The 16,440-nt window shown below is 39.3% G+C and overlaps 1 protein-coding gene and 1 long non-coding RNA gene across 4 annotated transcripts in view; one reads left to right on the top strand and one right to left on the bottom strand.

Annotated features, from left to right (window-relative positions):
• Positions 1-16,440, top strand: part of LOC140604691 (uncharacterized) — a 119,280-nt gene that overhangs the window by 73,348 nt on the left and 29,492 nt on the right. The window contains exon 4 of one of the 3 annotated variants that reach the window (XR_012007500.1): positions 3,777-3,863. The exons of 1 other annotated variant lie outside the window; for it this stretch is intronic. This is a non-coding gene — a long non-coding RNA (uncharacterized lncRNA). Of the gene's footprint in view, positions 1-1,122; positions 3,354-3,776; positions 3,864-16,440 lie in introns of those variants that run through there. One more of the 3 variants, XR_012007501.1, reaches the window with a different exon arrangement.
• Positions 1-16,440, bottom strand: part of MTNR1A (melatonin receptor 1A) — a 28,640-nt gene that overhangs the window by 8,163 nt on the left and 4,037 nt on the right. The window lies entirely within an intron of this gene.

Here is a 16,440-nt window from a genome sequence, read left to right on the forward strand (position 1 = left end):
AAATATATTCTATTCCTCCTGTTTCTCTGAAGACCCCTGGCTGATACAAGGTCCTAGCACCAGACACAGAAGCAACAGTTTCAACTGGATTGTTTAATCACCTCTCGTAATTGCTCAACTGATTTTGTTCTCAGACTGATTGAACCCTGACTGATACAGAATTTGGTACTAGAAGTAGACTAGGAACCTTAAGGAGGGTTTCTCTGTAATGGTTCTGGGTTTCCTGGAATTGCTTCTCTAATAACATTAGATTTAAAGATACTAAAAATCTTATGTCCAGTAGTAAAGGGGACATTGGTAGTTCATGGCATGCAGTGGCAAAAAAAAGTTACTCAAGTTATCACCTGTACTCGGGACACCTGGGTGGCTCAGCGGTTGAACATCTGTTTGCCTTTACCTCAGGGTGTGATCCAGTTCGGGGATCGAGTCCCACATCTGGCTCCCTGCATGGAGCCTGCTTCTCCTTCTGCCTATGTCTCTGTCTCTCTCTCTGTGTATCTCTATGAATAAATAAATAAAAATATTTTTAAAAAATTATCACCTGTATTCGCCTTCCAAGGTGAAGAATAAATTGGCGCATCACCCTCCTACCACCCTCCTACCATCACCCTCCTACCACACAGACACACACCTAATTTTGACATGCTACCCCATTCCATTTGCCAACTAACCCAAAAAGCAGGCAGTTTTGAGTGGAGGCCAGAATAAGAAAAGACTCTGAAGCTGTTTTGCCATTTGACTCATCTGAATCCATGGTGTTAGGATTGTTTGTGGTAGATGTGGAGCACATAAGGCTCCTTTAGTAAGAAGCACACATATGAGTGACTTGTAACTACAGACCCTGAGGATTGCTACATACCTTTGCAGACTAGAATTCTAGTTTTTCGAGAAACAGTTTTTAACTTGCTACTTTCAGGCTTAGCAGCTTCTGAAAACTTGACCACGGACTATTAGGTGACGGTGTGATTGGAAAGATCCCTTATGGACAGTGTATTGTCTGACCCGCTAAATCATAAAGTTGGCACTCACAGCATTGAATAGAAGTGGCATAGACAAAATCTGGCTCAAGCAACCTCAGCAGAAGAAGACCTGTTCTTGTTTTGGTTTGGTTTGTTTTTTCAGGAGAGGATCTTGATGACATAACCTGTGGACATTAATGTTTCTTCAGCCACCACTGTCCCTGACCAGTAAGCTCACAACGTTATCATGCACCAGAAATAGAAGTTGCTAATGGGCCCGGCAACATAGAACTCATGAAAATGATCTGCTTTTAGCCACTGCTGTCCTACTGAATGCCCAACCTGTCAACAACAAAGACCGACACTGATATGGCACCAGTCCCCAGGAATATCAGCCAGACAGTGGTGGTCAGATGATTACATTGGACCACTTCCATCATCAAAGGGAGAGTTCTTTGTTCTCAGTGGAATAGAAGCATATTCTGGATATGGATTTGCCTTTCCGGACCTTAATTATTCACCAATCTGACATCCATAGAGCTGCAAGATGCCTTTGTCTTTATGATAAAAGCATTGCTTCTGACTGAGGAACTCAATTTACAGCAAATGAAACAAGACATTGTGGTAGAATGGCTTATGAAGGTTTAGTTTCAGGAGCAGCTGAATGGGCCTAAGGTAATGTCCCCCAGGTATAGTGTGTGTTCTAAATCAGTGACTGAATTCATAGATCAGAAAATCAAGGGTGGTAATGGTCATTTTCTGTCTCATAATTATTCTAGTGACACCCTAGCAAAACATTTTCTTCCTGTCCCTACAACTTTAGTTTCTGTTGTTCTAAAGTCTTGGTTCCCAAGAGAGAACTATTCCACCGAGAGACAGAATAGTGGTTTCCTTAAACTGGAAGTTGAGACTGTCATCTGGCTACTTTGGACTCCTCATTCCAGAAAATCAATAGACTAAGAATGGGGTCTCTGTCCCAAGTGGGGTGATTGATCCTGATTATCAAGGGAAAATGGGTTGTTACTACACAGTTGGAGCAAGGATGTGTGTGTGTCCGTAATGCGGGAGCTCCTTCCCCTGGAACTCCTCAGTACTGCCATACCCTGGTATTAAAGCCAGTGGAAAATGAAGCATCACAATTTGGGCAGGAATGCCAACATGCTGGAGCTTTAGGAAGGAAGGTTTGAGTCACCTTGAGAGGCAAGAAATCTGTCTCCCCATCGAACATTGTACAAAGTTTGGGCCTTGAGTTTGTCTTCATCCACAGGCTTCTATGGCCCTAGCTATCTTGTTCCTGATTTGGTTAACACTCAAATCTATGCAATGATTTCACCAGAGAAACTATTTCCTTGTGGGGACTCCCCTCAAAACTCCGGCTGAGAGGCCGATTCTTACGGCAAGCTGGTCTCTGGATGGTTCCTCACATCCTGTGTGTGTCATAGGCCTTGGAGTAGATGCTACCAATACCTTTTCCAAGTGCCCTCTGCCAGGCTGGTACACTTATTCCTGGAATTTTGAGGAGTGTTGGGTGCTCCCAATTACTTGCAGCTGCCTCCTTCTCCAGAGAATTGCCCTCAGTTGAGTAGACAGTAAATGACTAATGAACAATGGAATACAGAAGGCCAGTCCCTTCACCTTTAATGGCTGCAACTTTGCAGTGGGATTTATACCCAGGGGCCTCCACTTGTTGGACTGGGCCAAGTCTAGGCTTCCCCCGAGGCCCCATCCTTGCTTGACTCTTTCCCTGCCCCAGGCAGCTTCCCTCACCCATGGCAGGTTCCTCCTGAGAGCACTCCCTCAATAAAGCATGAGTAGCGAACCTGCCAACTCCCTTTCAGGTTCTATTTCTGCACAACCTAAGGTGGACCTTCGGCTCTGTGATGAGGTTAGGTGGTTTTCTAAAGAAGTCACCCACGTATTAGAAAAAAAAAGAGGAACTACTTACTATGCTATTTCACAGAAACAAACAAACCATCCATATTAGGTAGAAGTTCCAGACTTAAATGCTTTTCGGTTTTGCTTTTCATCCTTGCTATGCATATGCGTGCTTCCAACATCAAATCAGCATGTGACTCCACCCATGTGCATAGAAGTCTGTCTCCCTCTAAGACCTCTTGAGGTCCAGGACCTTGACAGCACAGTGCCTGCATATAGTAGGTGCTCGGGAATGGTTTGCTGGATGAACTAATGTACCCTTAAGTCCCTAAACTGCACTCATACAAAAGTAGAAATCAGTTGCTTTTTTGCTCTTATTCACCAGGATGTGGGTTTTTTCAACAGGTTCATTCCTTCTTTCATTCAAGGACTTGAATTTGGAAAGCAAGTCTCTAGACCCATTGAATTATTGTTCATAATTTAATAAAACCATGGCACATGGGTGCCTCAGTCGGGTAAGCATCTGCCTCTTGACTTTGGCTCAGGTCATTGATCTCAGGCTCATGAGGGCTCTGCGCTCACCGTGGAACTTGCTTAAGAGTCTATCTCTCCCTCTACCTGTACCGCCCACCACCACTAACACGTGTTTGCATGCTCTCTCTAATAATATAAATAAATAAATAAATAAATAAATAAATAAATAAATAAATAAAACCCTCACTGTACCTAACATCCAAGAGGTAAAGATCAGTTTAAACAGGAGAAAATACACATTGGCTACTCTCGAAAACATTTTTCATTCATTTGACATGGCAAATCCATAGACTCAGATCTAAGTCTGGCTTTAAGAAGAATCTACTTATTTTGCACATCAAAGCTCACAGGCAATCTTTTACATTCTTTGATTTCAAAGGACTATATTTGAGAAACTTGTCTTTTCAGGTTACTAGAGGTGATGCAGACCGAAAGTTTAGGAACAAACACAATTGCATTCAGATCCTGGCCATGACACTTGCTACAGGACCTGGGGTAAGTCATAGCTTCCCAGAGCCTCAGTCTCTTAATCGGCACTAAGTCAAGGTACTAATGACCATGGTGAGGATTTGAGACAGTGCAGAGAACACGTTTGGCTTTGGATAAATACCCATTCCTTCTCTTCTGCCATGATGGAAACCACATTTCGTGCTTCACAGGAGGCTTCTCCCCTGGTCAGATAGCCCCTGCAGAGGCAGCATCTCTCTGGGCAAGGGCTCCTCCCCTAGTCCCTGTCACCTTGCAGAGCTCTCCCTTGGTGAATCCCCTCCTTTTGTCCTGTCCTTCTGGCTATCAGCCCTTTCCTCTCCCTTCAAGCATAACAGACAAGGTTGTCCCTCTGTTTCCTTCCCACTTTTTAAATTCCCCTTCCTATAATATCTGGTTCTACCCACACCACATTGCTGAAACTCCTCTCCAGGCATCAGGAGCATTCTTTCTGAGCCTTCTCTCAGCCTTCATCCCCCTTAAAGACCTGAAATAGAATTCCCTGTTCACGCAGCACCTGTCCATACCCGAACGCCCCATGTGGCTAGTGGAAGGTACTATGGTCCCTGATCACATCTAAGAACCTTGCTCTCTTGCCTCCTTGACCCCGCTCGCCCCTCTGGCTCTTCCATCTCTGTGTCTCACGGTGTCTTCCCTAAGGTGTCCTATTCCTTAGCTTGGTGGTGACTCCCTAATACTGTAAACACAATTGATTGATGGGTTGTCTTGACTGTCCTGTAACTATCGCATAGGTGCAGTGAGAGAGGCTAAGAAAACGTCCGTATATCATAAGTAACACACATAACCCTCTTGCCCTAGTCCAGTTTTCCATCAATTTTTAAAAGTGTAAAATCCTGCCAGGAATTCTCCTCATTTTCTAGATCCGGTTATTCTTTCAGAAGGGGGTTTAGGGAGACGTTTGTAATATGTAAATATCCACTTTACAGCCGGAGTGATTCAGCCTTTCATCTATAAGCTAAACACAAACTACCCATGTCTACAGGGAGCGTGGGAAGGTGGTAGGGTAGGAGGACCCTGGCTCACCCCATCCCACATTTACGACTAGATACCCTCCACAGCCAAGTCAGTAAAGCAGAGAGTGACCTGATGCCGGGCCAAACACACTCCTCAACTAAATATGGAGAAGCTGCTGCATCTGAAAGGCTAGGAAGGTCCAAAATGCAGAAGCAGGTGGCCACCCTTCAAGAGACAGCCACCTGCACGGAGAGGCAACATAGCCACAGCTGTAGGTGCAACATGGTGGCAAATGGGAGACAGATCTGTTCCTACTGGTTTCAGAGCATTCCCCTGCCCCACCACCACACGAGCACTGAGCCACCTGCAGGAGGAGGGCTGCACATACCCGTAGCTTCTGCAGAGGGCTCCAGCAAATTTTGTTAGAGCTGTGCACGTGCCCTACCCTGTAGGGTGTTGGTGAGGATGTGGAGAAAAAGGAACCCTCAGGCGCTATTGGTGGGAATGCAAACCCGTGCAGCCACTATGGAAAACCAGGTGGAGTTTCCTCAAAAAAATTAAAAGTAGAATTACCCTACGATCCAGCAATTGCACTACTGGGAATTACTCCCAAAACAAAGACACTAATTCAAAGGAATACACACACCCTTATGTTTATAGCAGCATTATTTACAATAACCAAGATATGAAAGAGCCTAAGTGTCCATCAATTGATGAATGGATAAAGAAGCAGTGTGCGTGTGTGTATATAAATGTATATTCTATATATATATATGTAATATATCATGTATACATTATAATAAATATATATGGAATTTTATTAATTATACTAATGTAACATTAATATATTTTATTATATACTTTATATGATTATATAATATAATATATAATGTAATAATATAGCATCTTATATTATTATACATTGTATATATTACATCTAAATTTTATAGATTATATATATATTACATAACATGTATATATATATATATATATATATATGAGAGAATCTGCTGCTCCCTCTTCCTCTGCCCCTCCTACCCCACTCATGCTTACTCTCTTGCTTGCTTTCTCTCAAATAAATAAAATCTTTAAAGAAAAACTATGTTAACTCTATTTTGAGATAGTAGTCTTTATTTCCTTATACACTTTCCTTAATCTTGGAGAACTTGTTGAAATCTCAGCTTATATAAGCAAATTAATGGCGCCCAATGATATTTCTATTTTATCAGACAAGAGCTCTAAATCGCTAAATTCTGAAACACAATTACTGTCATTATTTAAAGAGGTACAATCATAGTATTGTCCTATTTATACACTAAAGTTAAATGGGAGAAGAAATGAAATAAAAGTCAACACTACAAAAGTATAAATTAAGATTCTCATAAAGTTCATTTTAGCGATTCAAAATTTGACTCTATTTTTAGGAATTTAGAATGTAAATACTAAAGGTTAAACATTGTACTCTACCTTAGAAATAAAAATATATTCACCGATCTTAATTCTACCCAAGTACTGAATAACAAAGAATTTATTGTGTTTCCCAGAGTGTTATATTTAAAGCACAATGAAACTTTAAGTTTAGCAATCCCATAATCCTCACAGCGTTAGTATTGTCCTAAATTTGAAAGTGAGGAAATTAAACAAGTAATTTGCCCAAGGTCACATCCATTGGATGGCAGAGCCAGAATTTCATACCCGATCATTTGGTTCCAGAGCCTACATTCTTCAAAGGGAACACATCATCCCCCCAAATTGAATCTATAATAGAACTAATTTTTCCACAGATAAGGAATGTTTCATATATAAACTGTTGTGTATAAAACAACTATATATGTGTGTAGAACAACTGTATATATGTAATATAACCTGTTTTATAAACAGACTTTTCAAAAAACTAATGTGGAACGGGGCACCTGGGTGGCTCAGTCGGTTAAGCATCTGCCTTGGGCTCAGGTCATGATCTCAGGGTCCTGGGATGGAGCCCCGGGTCAAGCTCTCTGCTAGGTGGGGAGTCTGCTTGTCCCTCTGCCCCTCCCCCTGCTCATGCTTGTTCTTTCCTCTCTCTGAAATAAATAACTATTTTTTTAAAAAGTAAAAATGAAAATTTTTAAATGTTTTAAAATTTAAGTTAGTAGACTGGTTCTCAAATCTTCTCCGACAGGTATTTTTCCAGGCTGTATTACCTTCTTCAAAAGATAGGGAGCCAGTGGATTATTTGAAAATAGCTATGCTTTGTCTCCATTATTAATAATTATTTTGAAGTTCTTTCCTTGATTATACCCCATGTGTTAAGTAGCTCTCTCTAAATATTTCCCTATTTATTACCTACTCTTTCATCCTGATGTTAATACTAACATCTTTTATTTGTGTAGTTTTAATTCGAGTTTTAGCTACACTACAAATAACTTTTTAAGTATTCTTTTTAAAGATCTGATTTTATTTATTTATTTATTTATTTATTTATTTATTTATTTATTTAAGAGAGAGTGCACACAAGAGAGCATATAAGCAGTGGGGAGGGAAAGAGGAGAGGGAGAAGTAGGCTTCCCGTGGAGCAGGAACTCCAATGCAGGGGCTCCATCCCAGGACCCTGGGATCATGACCTGAGCTGAAGGCAGACACATGACCAACTGAGTCACCCAGCCTCCCTTTTATTATTTTAAATTTTTTTAAATTATTTTAAATTTTTAATTGAAGTATAGTGGACATACAATATTTTATTAGTTTCAGGTGCAGAGCGTATGGCTCAGCATTCATGTATATCACAAAAAGCTCTCCATGATGAGCTTAGTTACCATCTGTCAGTTAGGAAGTATCTTTTAAAGCATGAATACTTCAGACTTCAGCTCCCATCTACCAACCACCTTTAGATTTCTCCTGAAAATTTTTTGCACTTATAAACATGTTTCTTTGTATGTCCCATCTTATTTTTATTTGAAAATAAAAGAATTTTAAGTGCCTTGATTGAAAGTAATCTCTTTGAAAGGAAGACCCATGTTGCACACAAGTTTCACACGCTGTCTTGGATTTTGACAAACCAGCAAGAATTTGCTGACAATTTCTATTCTGTCTCATACTGTAGGTATGCAATAAATATTTATTTAAATGAATATTCAATCCAGTAAGCTCCAAAAGCACTCCAATATCAGAGCGGGTAAGCATCCTTTCAAGCCAGATGCTCCACCACTCAAATCCAACCTAAGTAGCCTGAATAATATTCAGCACCAAGATTTGTTTTTCTTTTACTTGTCCCTTTTTCTAAGACTAAAGCCTTCAGTGTCATTGCCAAAAGTGGATGGCTCTGTAGAAGAATAAATCTTAGAGCATCTCAGCCAGAAAATCCAGCATTTTATTCCCCAATTGCAGCATCACTGAATTTCACTGAAATTTCTTGAGATGTCACATAGCGTCATCACATACTAGGTCAATTTGGTTAGCCAAGCCAGCCATGTGAGAAAGGTGAGAAACTTAGGATGCTGATTGAGGAAGCATCTTTAGCCTCTTTCAGAGAAGGCATGATTCTGGTGATACCATGCAGAGTTCTGAGCATGAACAATTACTTCTCTAAAAGCAATTAATTGGGGTACCTGAGTGACTCCATCAATAGAGCATCTGACTCTTGATTTCAGCTCAGGTCATGATCTCAGGTTCCTGGGATAGAGCCCTGTGTTGGGCTCCACACTCAGTGAGGAGTCTGCTTGAGATTTTTTCTTCGTCTCCCCCTCCCCCTTCCCCTGCCTGCTTGTTTGCACTCTCTCTCTCTCTCTGTCGATAAATACATAAATCTTTAAAAAATAATAAAAGCAGTTCATTGCCTCTGGTAGCATAGAAAATCCTGACAGTGTGTGTATTTCCTTTTTAGAAAATAGGGCATTTCTGTCAGCCAGGCAACTTAAAACTCCTTAGGAAAAGGAAGGAAATTCAAACCACCTTATAAAGACGTTAGTATTCACCTCAAATATTCCAATTATCATTTCTCAAGGATACTAATAAAGAATGAGCAGAACAAGGTCCAGAGACTCTACAGAAATTTAAAATGACTTCCAAAGCAGATATTTCTTAAAACAGGTATATTTTTCAATGGAAGTATAGTTGACACAGAATGTTACATTAGTTTCTGCTTTACAACATAGTGACTCAACAGCTGTGTATGTGGTGCTGTGCTCACAAGTGTAGCTCCCATCGGTCCCCACACACTATTACAATACCATTGACTACACTCTCCGTGCTGTACCTCTCATTCCCGTGATGTATTCATTCCAAACTGGACCACTGTGCCTCCCACTCCCCCTACCCTTTTGGCTCACCTCCCTTCTCACTGACAACCACCAGTTCTCTATATATATGGGTCTTTTTCTGTTTTGTTTTTATTTGGTTTTGGTTTTGGTTTTTTTAGATTCCACATTAAGTGAAATCATATCGTATTTGTCTTTAACTTATTTCACTTAAGTGTAATATTCCCTCGATCCACTCATGTTGTTGCAAATGGCAAGATCTCATTCTCTTTTGTGATTAATATTGCACTCTGTGTGTGTTTGTGTGTGTGCATATATATAGTGGACACTGACATTGTTTCCCTATCTAAGCTGTTATAAATAATGCTGCAATGGATATAGGGCATATATCTTTTCAGGCTGGTGTTTTTCCTTTGGATAAATATTCCAGAAATGGAATTGCTAGATTGTATGATAATTCTGTTTTCAATATTTTAAGGAACCTCCATACTGTTTTCCATAGTGGCTGCACCAATTTACGTTCCCACCAACAGTGCAACAAGGATTCCCTTTTCTCCACATCCTCAGTAACACTTGTTATTTCTTCTTTTTAATAATAGCCATTTTAACAGGTATAAGGTGCTATCTCATTGTGGTTTTGATCTTCGTTTCCCTGATGATTAGTGATGTTGAGCATCTTCTCATGTGTCTATTGGCCATCTGGATGGCTCCTTTGGAAAAATGTCTGTTCAGATCTTCTGTCCATTTTTTATCAGATTTTTTTGGTGTTGAGTTGTATAAATTGTTTTGGATATTAACTCCTTTTCAGATGTATCATCTGCAAATGACTTCTCCCATTTGGTAGGTTGACTTCAAGCTTTGTTGATGGCTTCCTTCTCTGTGCAAAAACTTTTTATTTTGATGTGGTCCCAATAGTTCATTTTTGCTTTTCTTTCCTTTGCCTGAGGAGACATTCCTAGAAAATGTTACAATGGTCAACATCAGAGAAATGACTGCCTGTGTTCTCTTCTCGGATTTTTATGGTTTCAGGTCTCACATTAGGTCTTTAGTCCATTTTGAGTTTATTTTTGTGTATGGTGTAAGAAAGTGGTCCAGTTTCATTCTTTTGCATGTAGCTTCCAAGTTTTCACAGCACCATTTGTTGAAGAGACTGTTTTTTTCTCCACTGTATATTCTTGCCTCCTTTGCCATAAATTAACTGATCATATAAGTGTGGGATTATTTCTGAGGTCTCTATTCTGTTCCATTTACCTATGTGTCTATTTATCTATTTACCTTTACCTTGCCACATATTTACCTATGTGTTAGTACCATACTGTTTTGATTATCACCGCTATATGTTATATCTTGAAATCTAGGATTGTGATAACTCCAGCTTTGTTCTCTTTCTCAAGGTTGCTTTGGCTTTTCATGACCTGTTGTGGTTCCATACAAATTGTAGCATTCATTTCCTTGGTTAAGTTTATTCCTAAGTCTTTATTCTTTTTGGTGCAATTTTAAATGGAATTATTTTCAATTCAGATATTTTCAGATATTTTTAAAAGCAGATATTTTTAAAAACAGAGCCATAAATGTTAGTAAGAACTAAATGCAGGAGGTTTAATTTAGGACATTTTATCTTTGGTTAACTTTCAGGATTGCCAAGAGAAAAATGATTGTGAAAGCTAGCAAAAATAAGCTCCATCTTACCTGTGATTAAGCTAATGCTAGAAATTGATACTTATAAATAGCTTAGAGGAACCAAAGATCAGATCCAAATGTAATCATATAGACGCCTAAATTAATGAAGTATAGGAGTCCTAATCCACTATCCTAAGGTTTCCAGGCTAAATCTGAGGATTACTTTGGCAAATTTGGATAAAATTTAGAGTTCTCTAATAATATATTACACAGACCAGAAAAAAAAAGTCATGAAACTAAACAGTGGCTAAGAATGCAAGGGGAAAAATCAATAAAATGTCTAAAAATAAAAAATTCCCTTGAATCAATAATTGCAAATCTCATGAAGAGTAATAAGAGGAAAACATCAACAGTACCAACAAGAGCTCTATCAGATTGAGGATTACATTATACATTGACTTTATTAGCTTGAAATCATTTTCTAAGTCTGTACATCCAGGTAGGTCATAATTTTTGAACAGTAACATACTTGTCTAAGAAATTTATTGTAGCTTCCATAGCTAATTCATTTTAAATTAGAGAACAGCTTGGATATTTAGATAATCAGCCACTTAAAGGCTAGATATTGAAACAGCAGAATCTGAATCCTACTTGCTGTGAGGAGAAAATGTCTATTATGAAAGGAAAAATAGTGACATAAGAGAATTTGTGTAATTTCCATAATACTGCAAAAGAGAATTAGATCCCAAATGTTTCATTTCTGACTGATTTCACTTCTTGTTCAAATCGTCCACTTGCTTAAAAAATAAATTTTAAAAATGGGTATTTAAAAAAATAAAGATAACATTAAAAGTACTAATTATAGAGCATATACTAATAATAACATAATAATACCATTTCTGTAGTATTTTACAACTTCAAAGTGATTGGTAGAAGGACAGGTAGATGGATGAACAGAATCTAAATCCATCCTCCTAGCAACCCTGTGAGGAAAGAACCCCGCTGGACAGATGGCAAAACCAAGACTCAGAGAGACTGAGTAACTAGATCCAACACTTAGTACAAATAAAGGTATTGCAGATATACAAGACTCAGCCTGGGTCTTCTGATTTTAATCCCTGTGCTCCTTCCACTGTCACACTGGGTTGTGTGCTGGAATAAGAAATAGTGATCATTTATCTGTGAATTTGGGGGCTTTAGTTTTTTTTTTTATCTACCCAAGGAGATTTTATAAGGACAAATAAAACAAAATGTGGGTAAGTACTTTGAAAACTGAGACTTACTCTATGTGCATAAACACAAAGTGCTATACATTCTTAACAAGAAGTTATTTTTCTACTTCATCTACAGAAATCAGATCAAAATAGCTGTCTGAAAAGTAAACCACAAACTATGATTTCACCAACTTCCTACTTTAATTTTCTCAAGCTTGGAAAAATGTTCCAAATGCAAATAAATAAATTTTAAAAATAAAATTGTAGGACTGAAAAACTATATTGCTTTCATAACTGGAGTTAGCTTGAAAGGGTGCTATAAAATACTCATAATTTAAGTGGAAATATTCACCAAAAGATGACCAGCAAGTTTTACAAAATCAGTTAAGGACCAGAACTACTTTAAAAAGACTAAAGTTTTATCACAAAAAGTTAAGATTTTCAATTAAGACACCAGAGCAGATTGTTGATGAATACTGTCTATCTGTTCTAATTGCCCATGTCTCAGAAGCTAGACTTTTGTTACAATTGTTTCCCTTATATCTGGTGTCCATGGATATTAAGTGAATCACAGGAAAGCGTCACTTACAGTAAGAAGAGACTCTAGGATCCAAACTGAATCTTTATGAAGAAAGATTTCTGAAAGGATAAAATGACTCAACAGTATTGTCCAAAACGTGTTTTCTTTTTCTTTTGGGATTTGGGCAATTGGTTCATACACAGATATTTTATTTTGTTTTATGCTTTTGGCTTTAACAATCCCACAGAGCCCTGGTGTTTAAATCACCAGTATATCATGTAACTAGTCACCTTTAGGACAATAGAGACATCCTAAATTGATTTTGCAAGAGACATTGTCTGATTCTTTGTTTCATAATGTGATGAAGGATTTATCTTCCATCCACTTTTGAACACCTAAGTGAGAGTGATGTGCTCACTCATGTGAACCCCCTGTTCTTTAGATGTGTGTTGCCACAAACTGAATAGCCAGGCTGGCTGCCAATTTATGCTCTTCTCCTGAGTGGTTACATTTTGAAGGGGTCACTGCTGGCCTAGAAGTGCCTATCTGACTGCAGGAGGACTGTTCAGTCACACACACCACAGTCAGCTCATCATAAGTGTGTCCCCAAGCTCTTCCTACCCAAACACACAAGAACCTGCCTAAGTCACAGAGGACCAACCCGTTGTTTCTGAGTAGTTGGTTACTTCATTCTCTTCCAAGAAGGAAGAACAAGATGGGAAATTTCTAAAATTTGTGTACATTTCTTGGGAAATAAAACAGGGAAAACAGATGGTCTTTTTATCCAGAAGATATGAGACAAGTGACCCAGCTGGTTTAGGACAAGGGAGGCACACTTTAATGAGGACACCGTTTCCTAGGTCTGTGATGTCTGTCATCACTGGCTGTGTCTGTGTTAATGTACCCATAGTTCTTATTGCTAGTCGGTTTCATTGCAAGCCAATCTCCAGCTTCATTGTGAGTTTAATAATTGTGTGAACAAAAGGATACCAGAATCAAAAAGGACTCACAGATATTGTTCAGCCCCATCATTTTACTGATGCAAAAACAGTCCAGGGAGATGATGACTTATCTACAATTATAAATCCATTCAGTAAGGAAGACCTGGAGTCCAGTTTCTGGATCCATTCTCTTCCCAAGCTCCTCCCACACTTTCCTGTAGGACCTGATAATGTTTGTCCCTAACACAAGAGCACTCAACTGTGAGCACATGCGTACACTTATACTTGTTTCCCCCCATCTCTGTTGCTAAATCCACCTCTTTCATCATGCCTTGCCCCTGACCTCTGTCCTGACATTTCTAAGTTAGGAAAGGAAGCTTCCATCTCTCCCTTCCACACCACTCCTCCCCATTCTCACAGGATCCCAAGGCGGTCAGAACTTAGAACAAGGCAGCTTCCTCTTGGGAACTCATCAATGTCAGATGACCCAGCAATTCTGAGAATTACTTCAGTATATTGTGGTTTGAATGATTTTGTGGGCCAGCACAGAAGCCAAAATATCATATCATATATTCTTTTAAGACATTTATCAGTGAATTTCTGAAATATAATATGTTTATAAGTTCAAGACTATCTGTTTTGCTGACGCACAGCAGATACAATTAGGAACCAGATACACATGTGACCTCTACTAAGAGATCAAAACTAATGATGGTGATTAAAAGGCACTGAAGAGCGGGAAGTAAGAAACAGAAGGGAAGAAAAAAGAGAAGGCAAAGGGAGAGAAGGAAAGAGAGCAAAGAGAAGCTGAAGGCCGGGATACAGTGAACAGAATGGCCAAGGGCTCAGTCAAGGTAGCTATGGACACATTCAATGGGACCTAGCCTGGAGTACTAGTGACCTGATGTGAGCATGGCCACAGGTCATGAGAAGGCAGTGAGCCTCAGCCTTCGTTATCTGAGCAATGGCTACAAAAAAAGAAAGAGCCAAACCCAATACAGACAACCATCTGCTTGCCGATAGTAAAAGAGAAAAATTGAAAAGTACTTAGATTTGGCATAAATTCTAGTTCAAGTTGAGAATAATAATGCTTCCATCTATCAACACCGTCAATTCATTTCTCAAAAGTGATGTTCATGCGTGTATACATAAGGAAAAATACATTAGCCTGTGTATTTATGTTTTGTACACTCTACTGTGTGTGTTATGCCTCGATTTAAAAAGTCTTTTTTAAGCTGGCACGCATGCCTGAGACTAAGCAGCTTAAAAACAGCCCTAGGCCATCCCAGGTCTAAACTCAGATCTCTGAAGCCCTAAGTCCATGTTCCCTCCATACTCATTGCAGCTTCTCTGAGTAGAAATGCAGGATGAATAGAGATAACACTGTGTAGGCCTGAGAGAAACAAGTGCAAGCACTCTGGCATGGAACAAGAGTTACACCCAAGCACGTAACACAGCGTGGATGCTCCAGTCTTACAGTCATTCTGGGGAACTTTTTATGTCATTTTATTTCTTACAATACTGAGAGTTTAACCCACCATGTACCAGATTTTTTTTTAAAAGACTTTATTTATTTATTCATGAGGGATAGAGAGACAGAGAGAGAGAGAGAGAGAGAGAGAGAGAGGCAGAGGGAGAAACAGGCTCCATGCAGGGAGCCTGATGTGGGACTCAATCCCAGGTCTCCAGGACTACGCCCTGGGCCAAAGGCAGGTGCTAAACCACTGAGCCACCCAGGAATCCCCCCATGTACCAGATTTAAAAATAATAATAAAGTGCTTCAGCTAAGTATCTCTCTAAAATATTATGGTGGCCCTATCTTCAGAAACAGAACACACCATATGGGGTTGGACCTTTCCTTGAATTCTCAGGATCATAATTAAGAAATACATCATTGGGCTATGCTATTTTCAGGAGCAATTAATGGTGAGCAGAGCTATTTACTTCTTAACAACTTGCCCCCCAAAGGTTGTATTTGTTTAATTTCTCAGACCTACTTTTAATGAATCTATTTCAACCAATGCTGTTGGCCACATGTGCTGTTCCTCTAAATGTGTCAGTCATCCCCCTAGTTTATGGCTTAAAACCTGGACACTAGCCTCACTGTTGTACAGTTCTCTAAAAACAAATCAGCTATAGGAGAAAGCCTGTTATTATTTTTGCTTATTTCCATTTATTGGCTGTATTCTAGATAGGTTAGATGGCCAGATAAGTGAATTTTGAATAGGCAAGATATTATTGGACTCTTGCTTATTTATTTTTTTTAGTGAAACCTTTACTTAAGCATAATGTGCAAAGAGAAAAACACACAAATTATAAGTCTACAGTTCAATGGTTTTTAACAGATTTCAAAAACAAAAGAAGTTGTTTTGGAGCGCCTGGGTGGCTCAGTCAGTTAAGCATCTGACTCTTGAGTTTGGGTCAGGTCATAATTTCAGGGTCCTGGGATGGAGCTCCATGTCAGGCTCTGCTTCAGGCTCTGTGCTCAGTGGGGAGTCTGCTTGAGATTCTCTCTCCCTCTCCCTCTGCCCCTCCTCCCATACACTCTGGTTCTCTCTCTAAATAAATAAATCTGTTTTTTAAAAAATTGAAGTTGTTTTTAACACACTTTTGTTAGGTATACCTAGATAAAGTGCATAACATCACCTACTTTGTCCTTTTCAAAGCATGCACTATTTTCCATATGCAAGGTATCCTTTCCCACATGTGTGAGGCTAAGAAAATAGGTATTTTCTGTATTTGACAAATGTGGAAAATAGAGACTTGGATAACCGACTTCTCAGATCACAGAGCAGAGAGCAAAGATATTAATCGCAGTGTTCCAGTGCAGGAATCTTCCCGTTATTATACAATGAAATTTACTCAGAAGGAGCAAATACAGTAGTATCAATTCTAGAATCAAAATGTGGACGGGAGAGAGCAGACATTCGGCCAGCACCTAAGAGCCTGATGGGCGTTTGACGCCTGTGTCTGCTCTGATTGACCAGTGTCCCTGAGACACGGGTGTTAACCATTTTGAATTTTTTCTCTGGGAAGTCAAATGTCAATATGCTCTCTTGAGGCAGGGCAGGGGGATAAATA

The sequence above is a fragment of the Canis lupus genome, chromosome 15, assembly GCF_048164855.1.
Source record: "Canis lupus baileyi chromosome 15, mCanLup2.hap1, whole genome shotgun sequence".
Lineage (NCBI taxonomy): Eukaryota > Metazoa > Chordata > Mammalia > Carnivora > Canidae > Canis > Canis lupus.